The sequence below is a fragment of the Cupressus sempervirens genome, chromosome 4, assembly GCF_028749045.1.
Source record: "Cupressus sempervirens isolate cs-2001-9-10 chromosome 4, ASM2874904v1, whole genome shotgun sequence".
Classification (NCBI taxonomy): Eukaryota; Viridiplantae; Streptophyta; class Pinopsida; order Cupressales; family Cupressaceae; genus Cupressus; species Cupressus sempervirens.
The window spans coordinates 206,379,755-206,401,003 of NC_143121.1; positions in this window are offsets into that span (position 1 = coordinate 206,379,755).

The window sequence follows — 21,249 nt, forward strand, 5'->3', positions numbered from 1 at the left end:
ATCAAGGGACCATGACCAACTCATGCAGCAACATAGAGGAAAAATAGAAGAATTAGTTAAGATACAACAATGAGCGGAAGATTTTTTTTTTTAGAGTATATTGCAACAATCCACAACAGCTTCAAACACATATCGATTCAAACATATATGGATATATTGCAAGAATCAGCAACAACTTGAAACACATATCGATTCAAACATATACGGATATATTGCAAGAATCAGCAACAACTTGAAACACATATCGATTCAAACATATATGAATATGCCACAGAAAGAAAGACCAGTATTTACAAATGAAATATGGTTGAAGAAATTTAAATCACAACCTTACTTGACTCACGGCTTGTACAGTCAATAATTACTTTATCCTGGCTTAAATGTTGCCTTCGGATCTCCTCATGCACTATAAATGAGCAAGGTAAGAGACTTTTGTAGAATAGAAGAGAGACAGATATAATATATAAGGAATTAGAATTGTCCTTCCAGCTTCCTGCCATTACATGAGTTATATTCGAATTCTTTAATTCGATCATCTTGAAAGAAAAAAAAAGAAACGTTTGAAATGGCATATTTGCATGGCTAATACTTCAAAACACAAAAAAATATTTAAATGAATGAAATGCCCCCTGCATAGCCCACCTCAGCGGCAGTTATTGTCACTGCTTACTCTTGCTATCAGTAGCATAATTATTTAAATGAATTTATTAAATTATTTTTAATTAAATTATTGTGTAATGGCTTTCCTTTCTTTTTTATTGACAAGGAATCTGGGCATATTCCTATGCTGGGCATTTGTGTTGCCATTGTATAGAACACCTCTCGGCATAATTATTTCAAAATTTCATGTCAATTTGACAAACAATGATGTGCAAAGTTTTATTGTCACTTAAGGCCATAGTTTGGCCACACATGATCTTTCACATACCCTAAAACTATTAAATATTAAACTAAATACATGATTACAAATGAAAAAACTTGATTTTTAAATTAAACATTCTAATTATAGTTTAATCAGAGTGTTTCTTTTTATCAGAGAGATGAATAATTGACTATAGAAAACATATCATTTGACTGTAAGAAAATGAAATTTGAATTTATTTAACATAAATGTTTTAAAAGAAAAATATCACTTATGTTTTAAAATTTACCATCTTTTGCCTATATCCTTTTACTAAACCATTCTAGTAGATGGTATGAAAAGAATCTTTGACAATGTAAAGGGCACATATGTTTGTGCACCCAGAAAAAGTATAATACAATATTTATCAAGTAAAAGAGGGCACCACATTGAAATGGAAGTTTAAGTGTAGCCTACATACAAAAGCACACACTAATTTAAATATCAGTTTGTATTGTTTTAGCTTTGCCTATGTTTTAGTACATTATAAGTAACCTTAATTCATTTATTATTGTAAATTTAACTTTAGTATTTGTATACATTTGTTTGTGTGTGTGTGTGTGTGTGTGTGTGTGTGTGTGTGTGTGAGAGAGAGAGAGAGAGAGAGAGAGAGAGAGAGAGAGAGAGAGAGAGAGAGAGAGAGAGAGAGAGAGAGATTTATGCTTAATTATTTTAGCATATCAAATATTATGATTATATATATAATAATAAGTATAATTATATATTTCTTTAAATTTATATTTAATAAGTTGTCAATAATTTTATGCTATTATTATATAGATATTAACAAGATAGGACAAATACTTTTCCATCTACACACATACATATTATTTAAGCATCTTATACAAAATAATGTTTTAGTTAGCATAATAGGATTTTTCACCAGGGTGACCAGCTACCAGAATCATCTCACTTAGTTTAGAAAGTTGTGGGATCATCAACATTGGAAATTGGTTGCTCATTCATGGACAATCAACTATGCATTGGATGTTTCCATAACCTTAAACCTAACATATGAGACTAATGAAGGCGATCTAAGGTCTCAATGAGGTATTAAATCTTTTTGTTCTATCACAATGTTGCAGGTCAAAAATGGAGAAGGAAGTTAAAGCTTTGGATGATGGATCCATATTTTATATATTGAAAGAAGGATCCATTTATGCTAGCTCACCTTATCCTTACCAAGGCTACTTCACAATATATATTAGTCAAGATGGATTTCCTAAAATCTTCATAGAAATTCTTGACTAGTTGGTGTTTAGCTTGTTTTGTTAGAGTGCCAATTAGAGGACATCCACTCCTTTTCTTGTCATGTCTCTCTTAGTTGTTACTTATTATACTAGTAATAGGATTGCAAGTGTTGTTTTATCACTTTTACAATATGCACTTCCACTTTCTCCTCACATCCTTTCACACAATATTTTTTCTATTTAGGGTCCATTCATCCTATAGAATTGCAAACAACAACAATGAAAAAAAAAAAAAAGAAAGCAATTTATATAAAACTAGAAAAATATGAACATTGAATACAGGGTACTATATTATGAAGGTAGTAAAAATATTATTAATTTAGAACTTCTAAATTACTATTTCAAAAATTCATAAGGTAATGACTATAAGGAAAAATAGTTGTAAAAATTTTAACTACTAATAACATGTTTCAATCATTAACAACTACTCAACATGCATTTGAATGCATGAAGAAATAAAAGAAGACTATGCTAAACAAGTGGATAACTAGAGATTAATTTGACAAAAGAAAAAGATAACAAGTGACTATAGGATAGTTTGGTTTATTGAATGGAAATAATACAAAAAATGTTACATGAAATTCAAACTTATTATTGCTTAATTAATTGAGTATTATGACATATTATGGTGTACTTTAGCATGCAATAGTTGTTGGCTTCTGACACAACAAGCTTTTAACTATCAAAAAATTGAAACAAAATGCATCTAAGAACTACCTAAATCCTATTATCAACACATCATATTATAACATGGATCAACTTATTGATTGATCAAACTATAAACAAGATAACAAGATAATGAGCAGGTGGTGAGTAAATCAGAATCTTAAGCACTTTTTCTTTTCAACAGGGATTTTTTTAGTGGCGATTAGTCGCCAAATGGCGAATATGTCCCGATCGGGCTATAGAAACTGGCGAAAAAAAACACCATATACTAGTTGACCAGTTCGCCTAGATTTTATAAAATACTCATATAGTGGTCGAAATGTTCGCCACTATTATTATGTAATTTCAGTTTGGTAGTCGGGTTCTTCGCCCATATTTCTCTTTAATGTTTACTCTTGTTTGCCAAAAAATTAATTGAGTGTCTCTTTTGACGATCATCATTCGCCAAATTCCCATTTTCCTATGTTAAATTTTTATTTTTCCTAGGACCTAATTCGCCATGCATCACACACAATGGGGTCCCAAATTCTCACCCTATTCACCCACTCAATTACTTGAAATTATGTGGGCTTCGCCAAATATTAGTTCTTATCATATGTAACGGTTGACCCATTTGCCAAAATGAAAATGATTTATTTGTAGTTGTCTATTTAAGACATGAGTTTCATTATTGAAACATGCTAAAAGAAGGAGCCTTCTTCATAGTATTGCGATCAGTAGAGAACCAGAATGACTACAACTACGAGTCCATAGTATTTTATTGCAGCATTAATTTGATGGAGATGTCACAATCAAATTTAAATAGGAAGAGGAGTAGGATTAATGAAGGTGGAGATGTCCAAGAGAGGCCAACGAAATGCAAAAATATATCTTCATACTTTGGCGGGGGTAGATGCAACAGTGTTGGTTAAAGTAAGGAAGGTACATCATTAGAGGAGCCTGTACAATCTCAACCTACACAGGAGTCCATTCAACAAATTGGGGAACCTAATATCTCTAATGAAGATGACCTTGAAGAAGAATATCCCATAAATAACCAGTACTAGGACAAATCAATCGACTTCGGTGATGATGATGGTGCAATTAATAGTAACAGTGACACTAAAGGGAGAGGAAAATTGAAAGAAAAAACTGATCGTCAGTGGGAGATGGCCAAGAGATTTAAATTTGATTGGGTAGAAAAGTATCTATTCATTGAGCCCGTGGACAATCCAATTGTAGGTGAGGCACCAGTAGAATGCAAATGTGCAATTTTTAGTTGGAAGTATAAAAAGGAAAAGCGGTTGTAGTATAAACTAGACACCATAGAGAAACATGTTGATAAGATTTACAAAACCTCAACTATAGATGGTAAGGAAATAAAAGTGGTAAGATATAAAACAAAGGAGAAATGTCAACATAAAAGGAATGCTGAAGAATATTATATGTTTTAGAAATTTTAGATGAAGCCTGGTGAAGTTCAAGGTTCTATTAATGCTATTTTTGCAAAAGCAAGTGAAGTAGAAGAACGTGGAAAAGTTGTTCAATTAAGTAATGTTTTCTATATTTTGAGTAGAGGGGATCCAATGATAGATTGTCCAGAAATGAGTGGTTTTTTACACTTTTTTAAAGTTCCTAACTATCTTGTTTGTCATTGCTCGATAACCAGTGGATAGGAATAGACAAGTTGTATTGCGTGGGTTGAAATAGAGGATGTACAAAGAAAAATAAAAGAGTCAAGCTTTATTGCATTGTCCTTAGATGAAGTGATGGCAATAGATAATACGTCATGGGTATGCATGCATTTTTATACTGTACAGAATAATGTCTGCCAACCACATCTACTATCTATTGCTAAATTGAGAGACAATGTGATACCAAAAATTTTATTTCAGTTAGTAAAGAGCAATTTAATTGAATATGGAGCTATGGATGAATTGACAAGAGCGAAGAATTTGGTCTATGTTGGAGCGGATGGAGCTTCAGTAATGCAAGGTCAAAGGAATGGTCTTCGCACAAAGATGCAGACTTCTTGTTCACCATATGTTGTTGCCATTCACTGTATGGCCCATAAGATGAATCTTGCTTTTAGAGTTGTGAAGAAGTTTCCTTCAGTAAACAAGGTTGAAGATTTAGTAAGAGAGTTGTATGCATATTTTTATCGAAGTGCCAAGCATTTTAGGGAATTTCAACACTTTGTTGATGGAATTACCGATGGAAACAAGCTTCTAAAAGATGTTGATACCAGATGGATCTCTTTGGATGGACCAATGCATCGAGTATTTTTCGAATATCAATCTTTGATTGGACTGATGTATGAAAATCGAGACAATGTAGAAAATCAGAGATGTGGCAACCTGCTTCAAAGGTTAAGCAATATAGAGACACTTTTGATTTTGGCATCTCTTCTTCCCATGCTAGAAGAAATGAGGTTAATTATGAAAAAAGCCTAGCGAAGAGCCATGTATATTGCAGAATATGCTCAGTTGCATAAAATGTCATGTCGAGACCTCGATAGTCTCTATCGTACTGACCTAAATTTATCTGATGATAGATTTAATCATTGGCAAAAACTAACATATTTGGACGATCCTAATAATTATTTAAAGATCATTGAAAATGGAGATTTATGTGTTTGTGTAAGGGGATTTCAGATACCAACGTACTACAGTGCCCCAAAGAAGCGAGCTACAAGAGTTACAAGGGAAGAGTTTACCAAGATCATCGAGTCTATAGCATCTACTACAAGGGACATAGCCTATAGAGTTTCCTCTGAAATAATTTCATGATTCCCATATAATCAACTACTTGAGGCCATGGCAATTATGTTTCCTCAATATTGGTCCTTCAACAATAAGGAAGATTATCATAGAAGGCTGTTGATTTTGATAAAGGAATTTTGCAAATCTATAGAATTCAATGGAGTGACTATCAATAGAATATTAGATGAGGGTCTTCTTAGACAACAATCAGGCACCTTTGCAAGGACCATGAAGCATCAATATAAATTAATGTGTAACCCACATGAAGAGGGCTCGGCAACAAAGCTTTGGAAAGAACTAAAATAGAGCACATTGTTGCATGAAGATATTTCAGAGTACTTCAAGCTTGCTAATCTATGTCAAACCATGATATTGGGTTCAGTGGAGGATGAGAGAGTTTTTAGTGCTTTGGGCTTCCTAAAATCAAAGCTAAGAAACAAACTAGACAAGAATTTGGAATCATGCTTGAGGGTATACACATCTAGGTATAATGTCAATACTTTTCCTTTTCAAAAAGCAATTGAAATCTGGAAGAAAAGATGCAAAAGAAGAAGGGTGGGACTAGGCAACACCATTAACCAATCTCCTATAGTGACTCCAAGTGGGACAAGTACAGTTGGTAGTGGCATTGGCCATGGGATTAGTAGTTCGAGTCATAGAAGTGGAGGTCAGAGTGAACTTGAAGTTGAAGAAGACACAAACAAAAATGAAGAGAACAATGAAGCAACTAGACTACCAGAATTGGATGATGATGATGACATAGAGATGAATGGGAAAATTTAGGAAATTTTTGCTAAATTAGCAGTGGCAACCAATAGGTATTTTTTGAACTTATTAACTACTATATGATATCCTATCATTCAATGTTCATTTTAGAAAAGAAAGAAATTAGAATGTATTATGTTTCATTATTAAAATTTGAGAACAAAGAGTATTATTACTATAGAGTGTAGTTTATATCATGTCATCAATGATCATTCATATTTTAATTTGAAATTCCTAAATGAATTTTTGTTTTCTATTTTATTCATTTATTCAACATACATTGAATTGGAAAACATAAAAATTAGATAGAATCATAGATTCAATTCCACAATTAATAATTATTAATGGTTTTCATTTGCAATATTTAGCTAATATGGTACAATTCTTGTAAGCCAATGACCCTAAATTCCCTTTTATAGAAAAAAAGGGAGCAACAACAGCTTCAAGTCAATTTGCCTAATGTGAAGTCTCAAAATCTAAATCAGTAAGACATCTACAAGTCTAAAACATCTCTACAACTTTAGTTGTACATTTTTGCATTTGACAGGCCAATTTAGTAAATTAGCAATTTTAGCATAGGCAATAGCATCTGCAAGACTACAACATTGATCCTATTCACAAAACAAAGTTCAAACTTGTTACTTTAAACTCAATTCTAGAGTCTAGACTGTAGTATGTAGGATAATATGAAAGATATTCATATATAGTAAAGATATAGAGATGATTAAAACTAAAAGTACTTTCACATACAAACTATAAGTTTCTGTAGTATGCTCCATTCCTCTTTAGTTGGAAGGACAAAATTTTTGATGTTATGGTAAATGACCTGCATTCTCATCAGTATTCCATACTTGGAAGAACGAGTTTCAAGTAATGTTTGTTCCACTAGTGGATGCAAATTTGTGAATGTTTTGATGCACTTTGCAATGACTTCATGAGTTTGGTCCTAAGGAAGGTTGCCTAAATCAAAGGTTATTTTGTCCTCCAACTTTTGTTTGTAAACTTCTCTTCCAACAAAACCCATTGTTGAGAAATCAGGTCCAGGACTAGGTAAACCAAGAGATATCAATTTTGCTATTTCATTGTTCATCTTGACGAGCTTTGGCCCAAATAAAGCAAGAACTTCTTCTACTTCTGTTAGTTTTTGACATTTATGAAATACAGAGGTCACCTTTATTATTGAACCAATGCGGTCCTAAATTCCCTTGCTTGCCAAATGCTTGTCAGCAGTGCTGTTGATTTCTTCCATAATCCGCTTTGCAGTTTTTTGTCTCTGACCAAAACTTTTGTTCTCCTCAAGTTGCTCTTTCAGCTTCCCAAAAGCATCTGTAAGAGCTTCGTAGAGTTCGAACTAATCACACAACCTATCAGCAGAAGTCTTTATTTGCCCCCAGAAGTAATTTTTTATTTGCTTTACTGTATTATTTACATGGTCATTCAAGCCATTTTCATATTTTTTAATAGTATCATTTTCCTTCTTTAGGTCTTCTTTCATTTCTGAGTACTAGTGTTCACTATGTTTTCATATTTTCTCTGCTTTATTTTCCCGCCCTTTTGGTTTCTCTTCCCACTCTTTTTTTTTACCCTCTCATTTTCCAATTCTTTATTTAACTTATTGTTTACATTTGCAGCATTCTCCAAGTTTCTGTATAACTTTGTTGAAGATTCTTTTTCATCCTGGAGTTTTTTTCTCATTTTTTCCAAACTTTCCGTTAGAGTTTTCAGTTCTGCATCCATTTGTTCTTGCTGTTCAGTTGCTTCTTTAGAGCTAGAGGATGAATTTTTTATCATTTTCTCTAATTCTTTGCATCTTCTTACTGCTGCTTTCTCACTTGCCTTTACATTTGCCAGGTCTGCCTTTAACTTATCTATTGTGCCCTGAAGCTTTCCTTTCTCTCTCTTCAACTTCATCACTGAACTATAGACCACTTGGTTGGTCATTTTGGACACATTTATCTTGTCCACATTTTTAATTTTGGATAAATCCATTTGGAGGGTCCTAACTTGAAATTTAGATGGATCTAACTTACTCTCTAGTGGATTGTTATCTCTAGCTAGGGGCATAACAACCATGAAATCCATCATATCTTTATCTGGGTCATATGTGGGAAATATCCTGTTCATTGCAGGTTTTTCATCACGAGCTGGAGCAATTGCTTCCATCCTCATTGTCTTACTATTTTGTCTATTCTTGTTTTTTGATTTTTCATAGTTAGTTACAAATTCATTGTAATGAAAATCAGAATTTTGTGAGACAATTGAATGTTTGAATGGTGAAATAGTAGTAGCACTTGCTTTGATGTACGAGCTTCCACCAATACCATGAGGATAACCAGAACCTAGACCCATTAGTGCAGTTTGTGGAGTGTTTTGAGGGTTTTGTCCTAAAGGATGGGCAATTGTTGGACTCACAGTCACCATTGGCGTTGTTGTACTAGTAGTACTACTAATACTTGTCATAACCTTCAGCTTCTTTACACTTTCTTGATCTTCAAGACCAAATTTTTTTGCATCTATATACAATTTCCTTTTCGGACCACTAGTTGTAGTTGTACCCATGATATCTACAACTGTGGGAGTGACAGTTGATTTGGATTGAATCTGAGTGCTTGGAGGTGGAACTGTAAATGAAGCAAGAACAAATTTAATTAACTGAGATGAATCCAATGTGGATAGAATTGAGTGAGTTGATGATTGATCTCCATGCCCAAGGCCTAATTTTTGACCATGTTTCGATGCTATAGCTGGTGCTTGAGGTGGTAACCAAACCCCTTCTCCACTAGGACCCAGACCACCAGAACCTTGGTAGCCAATTTTTTCTACAATTTCTGCCCCTTTGCTATATAGAAGTTTGGTGGATGCATCAACTCCTCTCTGAATTTTTGTACTGGATGAGGGATTCAAAAAATCTTGGTCATCATAATCATCATCAGTATCACTATGATGTGCTTCAGTTGGATGCTCCTTATTCCACGATTCATCAAATATTCTATCCTCTTCAGCCTCATCATGATCTAAAGAGGTTTTTGGCTCACCGAGATTCTTCCTCATTTCCCAAAATTGAGAAATTTTTCTTTGACTCCATCTAGCATCTATACAATCATTCATTAGCTCTTTTGGAATAGGTTTTGTAGATGGTTTATCAGCTTTCTTGTAGAAATTGGACGATGTCATGCCCTGCACTTTTCCTTTCTGTTTGTGTAATGCCATTATTTGTGATGACAATTCCTGTATTGACATATTATTTTCAGCAGCATAAATCTCCATCTATTTTTTGACCTCCTCCAAGGAGTCCATGTTTTTAAACTTTTCAATCAAAGGCATAATTTCATGTTGATATTTGGTTGTGGAAGTCCCAATGCTTTTAAGCCTTGCTCCAATTATGTTCAGTGGATCATACTGCTAGTGACTATCAACATCAAATCAAAAAATTGAAAAAAAGGCTTCTACCACTTTGAATCCTCTTCTCTCAAATGCGAACCCTCCAAAGGAGAATGTCAGTGAGGGAAATATCATTTTCTTTTGCTGACCATGAAAGAGTACATCTATGCTCTCCATTTTTCGTACATATTCCAATGCAGATACCCTCTCTATTACATGTATTGGAAGTTTGCATGGTTATACCCATGAACCGTAAAACCTTAACATAGTGTACTCTTCCATTAAGTACCAGTTAGCCAATTGTAGTTCACTTTCGAGTTGAATGTAATTTCTACAAGTAACAGGAAATCTAGGCATTGGAGTGCCTGTAATTTTATGGTACATTGGTGCCAAAAAGAAGTTTACAAAATTGTTGTAGTTCCTTCTATTATCAATCATCCTTATCTGAGGTGTCCACTCATATATTGGATTTTGGCCTTTAGTCTGACTGCAAAGCTTGTTTGCCTAAAATAATGCACGATACTTTGCTAGGAGAAGATACCACAAGTAGGTTGTGAATCTTACTAGTTCTTTTTTTAAATGAATATGATAAAGCATTTCAAGAATGCTGGGATCCACTTGTTTGTTACTATCCAATCCCAAAAAAAATGCTAGCAAGGAAATATTGTCCTGTGCCCATGGCACAAAAAATTCAAAAACATAAGGAGGCATGTGATTTGGACTCAGCCTACAACTACTTTTTATTCCTCTGATATAAGAATCTCTCTGTTCTACATCTAATTTTTCATAATCATCTACCAGCTTTCCCAGGTCAATATGTACATTTGATTATTGTTGTTGAAACCCTAGGTTCAACAGACTAGAAAATTCACTCTCAGTTATGGACAAAATTTCCTCCTGAGTACTTTTATTCACAATTGCTTTTCTATTTTCATCATAATTTTTGGCACGGAGCATAACAATTTCTGAGCAAGGGAATACTTGAGGTAATGCCATGTGTGCCGACCCAGCTAGCCACAGTGCAATTTTATTTGTAGTTGCATTTACGCTAGGGTTAAATGAACAAAATTTTAAAGCCTTATTTGGATCGTTCCACTTGTTTTCAAGTGCAAATCTTATCTCCATTATACCCTTATTTCCATGAATAACAAGATCATGTATATCATGGAATAAATCACTGAAACCTGATGTTTTAAGCATATTGTGGAATTCTATTATTTTGCCCACGTTATTCTTGGTATTTGTTTTGCCCATCATGGTAAATATTTAAACACAAATACAAGCCTATAGGGGTGATTCAAAATTAAAACCTTACAGACTAAATTTTTTTATATAATATAAATAGTAAAGTTTTAAAATTTAAAATGTGGGACGTAAATTTTCAGGATTTTAGTAGTTACACTTACTCATTCACGTTCATGTTTCCCTTAGTTTTGATTTTTACAGAGAGCTGAAAGCCCAGAGATTGTAGTTTGTTGCTTTCCTTGGACCACAATCCTCGACCTAGAAATTAAGAATCTGTAACTTTGTTGTGTTGTAACTTTGTAAATTGTAATTTGTAACCCCTTTCTTATTTCTAAATCTACAGACAACGTATAACTGCAAAATTAAAGAAACTTAATGCGCCAAAATTGTACAATTTGTACTCTATAGTCTATAGTCATCACACTTGTCACACAGTACACTATCAGTATAAATGTGAGTGGAATCATGGGCCACTAATGTTACCTAGCTCGTCATAATGTATTAATGTCATTCATAACATCGTTGTTAACTGCAAGTGGAATGTGATTATGTCAATGTGTTAACTGAGTAGTGACATGTGTCATGTTTTCAGGATGCATTTGAAATGACAAGGTTTCTTTTTTCCTTTCATCCTGAAACTCAACTTCGATCATTGATCTATAAACATCCAACGACACCAGTGAATGGTGTGGTGGCCCCGTGGGTCATGGGTTCCACTCCCATTAACTAAGGTAGTCAGGTATCAGGATGACTCACATCACGAGTCAGATGTGTCAGTGTTGCGTCATCACCAAATTGAAACTACAGTGTTATTTGTTGGTCAACCGAGGAGTTTAGTGACACGTGTCATGTTTTCAGGACGTGTTTGAAATGACATGGTTTCATTTTCCTTTCATCTTGAAACTCAACTTCGGTTGTTGATCTATAAACATCCAACGGCACCGGTGAATGGTGTGGTGGCCCCGTGGGTCATGGGTCCCACTCCCATTAAATTACGAGTATAGTTAGTATATTATTGTACTTGTCGGTAGGCTAGTACTATTGCATTCAATTTGCACAATAAGTGAATTAGTTTAGAATCAACCAACCAATGAAAATGAACTATTTTTATTTTTATCAAATATTTCTAAAGTTTTTATATAAATTTATTATTCTCATATGTTATCTATACTATTTATCTGAATGATAATTGGTTCTTTTTATTTAGTGTTATAAGACCCCTTATCTCGGAGGCTACCTCCATGTTCATTTATTTTCGACTAGATTCTCGCATACTTATTGACATAAATTTTCTTTTACATAGATTTCAATATCACAATTTGTAAATTGAATAAGAAATAATTATATTATTAAAAAATTAATAATTCAAGAAAAAAGAGTTTATTGGGTTAATCCTAAGCTAGGCGATTCTGATAACATTTTGAGATGCAATAATCTATAAATGATACAATTTTAAATCTAGAGAAGGATTGGTTAGAACCTTCTTCACTAACTTCATTTTAAAAAATTAAAATTAAATAATTTAGTAAACTATTTTAAATGTATATTTGTATAATTATATATATTCTAATAAAATATTTAAATTATTTTGTACCTAATTATAATTTATTTTAATTGAAGTTAAAATTAGTAAATTCTTGTCTTTATTTTAACCAATATTAGAATTTTTATATACCCTTCATAAATGTAATGCAAATTTAGAATTTTTTTCAATTTACTATAAAGACATAATATTTTAGTAAAAGTGTTAAATTTATTATTTAAATTATAATTTTTAATTAGTATAAAAACTATAAATTAACTCCATACTAATTCTATTTTTCTAATTTTTATATAATAACTTTAAAAAAATAATTTAATCCTAATTTCTAATTAGTCTAATAACTATTAGCAAGTACATGCCATGACGTGGCACTTGGTAAATTATATAACTGCAATGATGTATATTAATTAAAATAGTAAAAGAGTATATAAATAAACATTATAGTATCATGCTAAATTAAAATTAGATGACATCCTAAAGAACATTTATCATACCAAAGATATTTATCAACTAATTATACATGAGATATAGATAAAATTGTATAATTTTTTTTAAAAAGAGTTAAATTGATTAATTTCAATTATTAAATTGTTTGATATATCTTGTTCAAGTGATAAATTTATCCAATTGCAGAAGCTAGACAATATTCTTAAGGTTAAATATAATGCATTAAAAAAAAACATAAATTAATTTTAAAATAACATTTATGCTTTAAAAAAACCAAACACACTTATAATAAATAAAGTTGATAATATACCAAGCTAAATAATTTGAACTTTATTAAAATTGATACAAAATTAATATTATGTATTTTAAAGAATAAATTAAAAATATCAATATAGTAAAAATTATATATGTTAAATAAATGTATAATCTAATAAAATTATATATATAAATAAAAAATAAAACAAAATTTACTAAAAGCATTGGTTTAGATATGCAAAAATAAAAATAATTAAATTCTAATTTAAACTAATCCACTTGTCACAAGAAAATATAACGTTGCAATTAATGCTTGCATTAATAGAGGTGTTGAAAGAAATAGTTTTATTTTTTATGAAGAAAATTGAATTTTTCATTGCCTTTTTCATCATGAACCAATAAAGTTTTTTAAAAAATTGTATTTTTCAATTTCAAAAAATGCAAATTAAGAAACCTTTTGCAAACATTGGTATATCAATGAAATTTTTAGATTATAGAACTAATATGGAACTAGGTGATTGCATTAGTTTCCTGCCAAAGGCAGGAACTAATAATATTTTATATTAACATAGGCTTTTATAAATAATTCAATAGAAAATTTAAAAATGCAAAATATTGCAATGTTACATAAGTAAGCATAAGAAGTTAAAACAATGAAATACAATTTTATATGGAACTGAAAGTCAAGAAATTTCATTAATATTTCTTGAAATTTACAAATTTAAAAAATCGAGGAAAAACCCTAGACTCTAGAACTACTATACTATTCATTGTAGAAAGCACCAGAATTGACCATGGTTGAGAATTCTTGTATCCAGTTGTTGCCATCTTCAACTTCATCTAGGAAAAACCATTTTCGAAGAAAATTCAACCCAATTCTTGCGCATTTCCTATGGTGCTGCAACTGCCCAGTAGTCAAGCCTAGTAAAAATGGTTGCAGGACCACATTCGGGCTAGGTTCCAGAAGCTTGTGGACATCACCCACCCAAGGGATCCCCACTCCTGAAACTGCATGAGTGACAATTTCAATGTCATCGCCCAAATATACTACTTTAAAAATCTTCCTCAAGAGCAGCAAAATTTTGGCCCTTACTTCTCCGAGGTCAAGCAGGGAGGCTAGAAATTGTGACATAATGTCACTATTGACATGATACCGATTCTCATTCTTCAAAAACTCATGCCCCAGAACCATTTTGACAGCAGCAATAACAAACTTCACACCAGCGCATGGAACAACCTCATTGCAAATTGACAAGAGGTTTTCCTTAGGAACGCGACCTAGAAAGGCCTTCTACACCTCTTCCAAAATGCATCTCAGGTGAATAGGGTTGTCCATCTTTACTACAAAGTTCAAACTAACACCAAAAAATTAACAAACAATTAACAAACTAGACCTATTGACTACCAAAAATGAGATGAGCAATGATGAAAGAACTAGCTCAATCGCCTATAAATAAGCTTGGCGGGCAGGGTGCGAGGGATTATTTGTTTTTTTCCATCCAACTGCCAATTCAATTACACTAAATTAGCAAATATTCTCAAATCTTGAACATAATTGCAAGTACGTGCCGAAAAGGCCAATTGTAATTAAACACTAATACTGTTCATTGTCCTGTAATGCGTGTGAAGCCACTTAACTAATGGAAAAGGCCAATTGTAATTAAGACTAATAGTAATAGTACTATCGCTAGTGGACTGTGGCATGTCTTGTAATGCATGCGAAGCCGCTTCACCAATGGAAAAGGCCAATTGTAAATTGTAATTAATAATGACAAGACATCAATATACTATGTCCTGCAACTTAAGTGATACATGCTGGATAGAAACATGTCACCATTTCGGACACTTGAACAAGGTCGAGGCTTCATTCCAGATGTTTGGTAGCGTACTAGCGAGAGAATGTCGCTATCACAAACGTGGCATTTAATTCTTTTCGGGTGCACTGTACTCCGCATACAACTTACCTTGATACGTGTCAACATTCCGGTGATTACCTCGACAATTCTTCTTCCTTCAAGAAATGTTGGCCAAAATTAAACCTCAGCCATTGATCTTGGATCATCAGACGGTTTGAGTTCTCAAATAAGACATTTAACATAATTACAGTGGTTGTGGCCAATAATTTATGTAAGTTGGTATGTTAGGTTAGGCTACTTAATTCCCATCTTTTGAAAATAGCCATACCAACTATAACTTTCTGAAAACCATTCACCATAACAAATAAATTAATTCAATTATTTGGAAAATAATTTTGCCACCTTTTTATAAAAAAGGTATCAGTTATTAAAATATTCGCCACCCAATATCCATATTTCAAAAAATAATTCACCATCAATATTAATAATTTTATTAAAAACAAAAATTATAATCGCCATTATTTTATAAAAATTGTCTAAACTTTTTAAAAAATTGCCACCAAATATCCATCCATTGACGCATAATTCGCCAACACTATTAATTTTTTTTCCACCCAAATGACATGTGATTCGCCACAATTTTATAAATTTTGGGAGGGGGGGTTCCTTAATCCCTGGTTTGAAGCAAGAGGAACTGTATCCTACAACTTAAGGATGGTAAGTGTATCAAGTAGAAGGGTTTGTTAGATAGTATCAAAGTTGCTTACAAAGCTCTAACATGTTCAATATTTGTAGAGATTATTTAGGGTGGAAAAGACTACTTTCAATTATTTTAAATTAATATTAGTGCCATAACAACTAGAAATATGAGGCTTTACAATAGAATAAGTATTTATAGAGATATTAGTATTAGAACTAAAAACTATAGACTAATCTTCGTCCCATTTAGCAGTATGAGAAATTCTAGAAGCAAACTACATAAAATAATTTGGATGAGGAAAAAATAAAGAACAATAATAAACTTTGTTTTTAGAGGATCCACACTAACAAAGTTATTTGGTTTTAAAAAGTTAAGTAATTTTTGTAGAACAAAATTTAATATAAATTGGTTAGAACAATTGATAATTTGAAAGTGTGGTATGCAAAATAAGATTACGATCATACACTAGATAACATAAATAAAATAAGCACCTTTAAATACTTGGCTTAATAGATACTCCACAATAAAATCTTCAATAAAAACATATCAACTTTAACTATCATTTTCAAAATCTGACCAAATAAATATTAACATAACCCCATTTACACATTACCAAGAAATTTACACATTAAAAAATCCCACTACAAAATCACATATTTGTTAACTTTGTCCAAAGAAACTAGCCAAACATCAAAACAAGATGATTCTTAACACATAATAATCGACTTTGAAAAAATAGACTTCTCAAATTTTAACCAAACACTTTTACTTTACATATGGACCAATTTATACACCACGTATTGACCGACTTACACTCCACGTATTGACAATATTTGACGAAACCTTGAACCCCAATTGACAAACCTTGAAAACAAAGAGGTAGATTTTTCAAAGCATATTGACAACCATTGGAAACAAACTCGGTAAGTGATGAATGAAAGTATTATCTTTTCTCTCTTTACAACATAACAAGCATCCTCGTACCGAGAACTTACGACACAAAAAGAGGACAAATTCATTAATTCAAGTTAGGTAACGCTAGCTCTTGGAGTGCTCCATACAAAGAGAAAATTCCCATTATATATTTAGTAAATACTGATTCAAGTGTTCTTCGTGTGAAAAATCAACTATTGTAGTCACTGATTATTAATCTCCTATCGTAAACGATTATTAAACTAATGAAAACAAATTTCCGACTAATATTGAAAAATAACACAACTGCAACTTCACTTAAAATACGGAAAGAAATGCACAACACAATGAACACAATATTTTCGGACAAATTGTCCCTGGAAAAACTAGTTCTACAGATGAGGAATTATATTAAACTTCAGCAAATCAAGAGATACAAAATTCCTTGCCTCTCACTAGCAGAACTCCGACAACCTCCTAATTTCTCCCGCTGATATTCCCTACTGCTATCCCCACGCTAACACTGCACCCTTGCTAACACTGCAAGACTATTTGCTAACACTGCAAACTGCTTCACAAAAGCTTCTTCTGTGCCCTTGCTAACACTGCAAGACTGTTTGCTAACACTGCAAACTGCTTCCCAAAAGCTTCTTACCCGCAAAGCTTCCTACTGTGCCCTTGCTAACACTGCAAGACTGTTTGCTAACACTGCAAATTGCTTCACCAAAGCTTCTCACTGTGCCCTTGCTAACACTACAAGACTGTTTGCTAATACTACAAACTGCTTCACCAAAGCTTCATACTGTGCCCTTGCTAACACTGGAAGACTGTTTGCTAACACTGCAAACTGCTTCACCAAAGCTTCTTCCCGTGCCCTTGCTAACACTGCAAGACTATTTGCTAACACTACAAATTGCTTCACCAAAGCTTCTCTTCTACCTCTCCAAATGTCCCCTAGACCCCTTTTTATACTACTCTCGTTGGTAAACCAACGATCAAGATTAAATCAAACCAACGGCTGAGATTAAGACAACTCAACAGCCAATAATAGAATTGGTTGCAAGGTGTCCAAAAGGGAATCTCTAAAATTAGTAAATAATAACCATTTACTAATTTTTGGCAAGTGGACAAACAGCTGTCCAAACCACCCATAAATACAACCGCTATTCATAGATAAGGACGAACAGCTATCCAAGCTACCCATAAATAGTGCTGCTATTTTTGGGTCAGAAATAACAGTTGTCCAACTAACAATAATTAACACTCCCTCTTAGCGAGGAAGCTGTTTTGCATGACACCCATCTTATCTCTGAAGAAGATAAATTTGGCCTTTCCCAAAGCCTTCGTCAGAATGTCTACTACCTACTCATCTGTAGGTATGTATTGTAGTTGAACAACTTTCTTCAATCTGTACACATGGGTCTCTTTGCTGTGTGCTACAAAGCCTTCTGGTTGTTCTATGTATACCTCCTCCTTCAACTCACCATTGAGGAATGCTGTCTTGACATCCATTTGATGGATCTGCCATCCCATCTGTGCTGCAAGTGAGATTACAGCTCATATAGAAGTATACCTGGCAACTGGAGCAAATGTCTCCTCATAGTTTATTCCCTCCTTCTGAGAGAACCCCTTTGCCACAAACCTAGCCTTGTATTTCTCGATGCTACCATCTGCACCATGCTTTATCTTATAGATTTAGCGTGATCCAACTACAGCCCTATCTGTTGGTCTAGGTACTACCTCCCGCACATCATTCTGCATTATTGAAGAATATTCCTCAACCATAGCATCTCGCCATACCTGATGTTCTGCAGCTTCCTGATAGCTAGAAGGCTCACTATCTACCAACTGACTAACTAATGCCACATAGTCATTGAACTTGGCTGGTTGTCTTTGCTGTCTAGTACTCTTCCTAGGAGCTCCCACAAACTCCTGAGTATCCCTTTGTGTATCTGGAACCACATGGTTCCTGCTGCCAACTATGGAGGATTAAATGTCAACCTCTAAGTCTTCCAGATGCATTTCCTATTGCACCTGTTGCTCCATACTCTGTGAATCTTCACTAACTGAGTCTACACTCGTACCGGTAACTGTACTTGAGCTTTGATGCCCTTGAATTGGTCTTGGAGCTTCTGTTGGCTGCTCACTCTGATCATCTGCTGGCAAATCTCTAGATCTCTTGAATGCCTTGTCCTCCATGAACTTGACATCCCATATGGCAATAACTCTTTTAGTTCCTGGAATGAAAATCATGTATGCCTTTGAGGTCTCACTGTACCCAACAAGGTACCCCCTCTCTGCAGTCTGATCTAACTTTTTTCATGTATCTCCAAGAATATGACAATTTGCCAAACTCCTAAATATCCTGAAGTGACTAACATCTAGCTTCTTCCCTGTGAAAGCCTCCTCTAGTGTCATCTTCCCTAGCACCTTGTGTGGAACTCTATTCTGAATGTAGACTGTTGTATTACATGCCTCTGCCCATAAGCAACGGGGCATGTCCTGGTCATGTAGCATAGCTCTTGCTGCCTCCGATATAGAACGGTTCTTCCTCTCAGCAACTCCATTCTGCTGTGGATTGTAAGGAACAATCCATTCTCTCTTGATTCCTTCTCTGGTGCAGAACTCTTGGAAGACATTTCCTTTGTACTCGCCTCCATTGTCTGACCGAAGAACCTTTATCTTCTTTCCTGTCAAGTTCTCCACAAGAGCCTTGAACTCTTGGAATCGATTGAAAACCTCATCTTTATTCTTCAAGAAGTATATCCAGGTCTTTCTAGAGAAGTCATCAATAAAAGTAACATAGTACTCATATCCTCTAAGATATTTTGTTGACATCGATCCACAAACATCTGAATGTACTAGATCAAGAACACCCTTAGATCTGGTGTCACTCCTTGGAAAAGATGCTTTCACAAACTTCCCCAACACACATCCCTTACATACATCCTCATGCTCTGTGCTCACCTCTGGAACACCTGTCACAGTCTCATGAAGCAATCTAAGTGCTCCATGATGAATATGGCCCAACCTCCTATGCCATAGCTCTCCAAGATCTCTAGGATTATTGTTGCTCATAAGTGCCTTAGGAGTATCAAACTGCAATCTATAAAGGTGACCACTCCTAACTCCAATAGTTATGGGTGATTTCCAATCCTTGTGCTTAATCAACACATGTGTTCCTCTAAAGAGTACATTATACCCCCTATCCTGAAGAATAGATACAGAAATAAAATTCATACCTAAGCCTGGCAAATATAACACATCATGAAGAGGAATTATCTTTCCATTCTCCCTCTGAAACTCAACAGTTCCTTTCCCAATAGGGTTGAGTTTGGACAAGTTTCCCATGGAAATCTGGATGTTGGTGTCCTCCTCCTTGTAACTGGAGAAGTACTCTCTAACTCCTATCATATGAAATGACACCCCACTATCTATATACCAAATACACTATGAGGTTGAGCTAATCATACAAGCTATGAGTGCAAACTCATCTTCCATTCTGCTGGAGAGTTCTTCTGCACTTGCTGAAGCTACCACCTGCCTCTTACCCTTTTTCCTCTCTGGGAAATCACTGACATAGTGGCCAAACTCGTGACATCCAAAGCACTTGACCTTAGAAAGGTCCTTCTTCTTCTTTTCACTTTGTGAATTTGATCCTTTGCTAGATCCCTTCTTTGCTTTCCCTTTACCCGCTAGGGCAACATTCTCTTGTTCCACCTCATTTTTCTAACTCTTGTTGGCCCCATTGACAAGACTTAGTCTAAACTCCTCCTGAGTTAAATCAGTCCATAGTCGATCCCAACTCGGTAAAGTATCTCGTCCACTGACAACTTGAACAAAGACACTCCATTGTTTAGTAAACCCATTTAGGGCTATTCTCACTAGCTCATCATCACTAGGGCTATCTCCAATAGCTGCTAACTCATCCTTGACAAGTTTGAGCCTGGTGAGGTAACTTGTGACGTCTTCTTCCTGATTCATCTAGGTATTCTTTAGCTTCTCTCTAAGAATCAACTTCCTGTTAGTGGTAGCATTCTGGTACAGATTTAGAATGGTGTCCCACATCTTCTTTGTTGTATCTAGCTCTGAGATATGTGGAACAATATGATAATTGACACCATCAAGGATAATCCTCCTCGCTTTGGCATCATCCTTCCTATATGCTGCAAGCTGTGTTGCATCCATTGGTACAGGTACACCACTGGTAGCATAATCCTTGATACCATTCTCTTCCAACAATAAAGAAATTTTGGCCTTCCAGACACCAAAATTTGAGGCACCATCCAATCTATCCTGATCTCTCAAACCAGCTGAAGCCATCTCAAGGGTTTAAATCAATAATGAATCTAAAGATATCAAAATTTCTTTCCTAGGGAAAAACTCTTCTACCCTTAACAATGCTCTGATACCATGTGAAAAATCAACTATTGTAGTCACTGATTATTAATCTCCTATCGTAAACGATTATTAAACTGCTGAAAACAAATTTCCACCTAATATCAAAAAATAACACAACTGCAACTTCACTTAAAATACGGAAAGAAATGCACAACACAATGAACATAATATTTTCTGACAAATTGT